Source organism: Tarenaya hassleriana, unplaced genomic scaffold (assembly GCF_000463585.1).
Source record: "Tarenaya hassleriana unplaced genomic scaffold, ASM46358v1 Cleome25, whole genome shotgun sequence".
Lineage (NCBI taxonomy): Eukaryota > Viridiplantae > Streptophyta > Magnoliopsida > Brassicales > Cleomaceae > Tarenaya > Tarenaya hassleriana.
This window is the reverse complement of record NW_010965775.1, coordinates 239,978-240,283: the sequence shown is the minus strand read 5'-3', so window position 1 is coordinate 240,283 and position 306 is coordinate 239,978. Positions and strand designations below refer to the sequence as shown.

At 44.8% G+C, this 306-nt stretch overlaps 1 protein-coding gene across 1 annotated transcript in view; it reads right to left on the bottom strand.

Moving 5' to 3' along the window:
• LOC104816168 (CBL-interacting serine/threonine-protein kinase 14) overlaps positions 1-306 on the bottom strand; it is a 2,024-nt gene extending 1,718 nt beyond the window's left edge. The window contains exon 1 of the mRNA XM_010544861.2: positions 1-306. The gene's annotated coding sequence lies outside the window, so the exon portion shown is untranslated.

Sequence of the window (306 nt, the reverse complement as noted above, 5' to 3'; positions counted from 1 at the left end):
CCCCCCCCCCTCCCGATGAGAAGGCCGGATCTCCTCTTCGCTAATGATTTCGGGACCCGATCAATGAATCTGGGATCACCATTGCCGAGCGCTATTACTAGACGCGGGAAATACAAGAAAAAGACATTTCCTCTTTTTTCCTAATCCTTGGCTGGTTTGAGGTTTGAATATGAATAAATATGGGATAAGAGATAAGCTGAATTCTGATAAGAGATCGTATTTATAAACACACACATGGATATATGAATACACACACGTATAAGAGAGACGAGGGATGAATGGAGGGTGCGAAGGTGGGAGACGAGG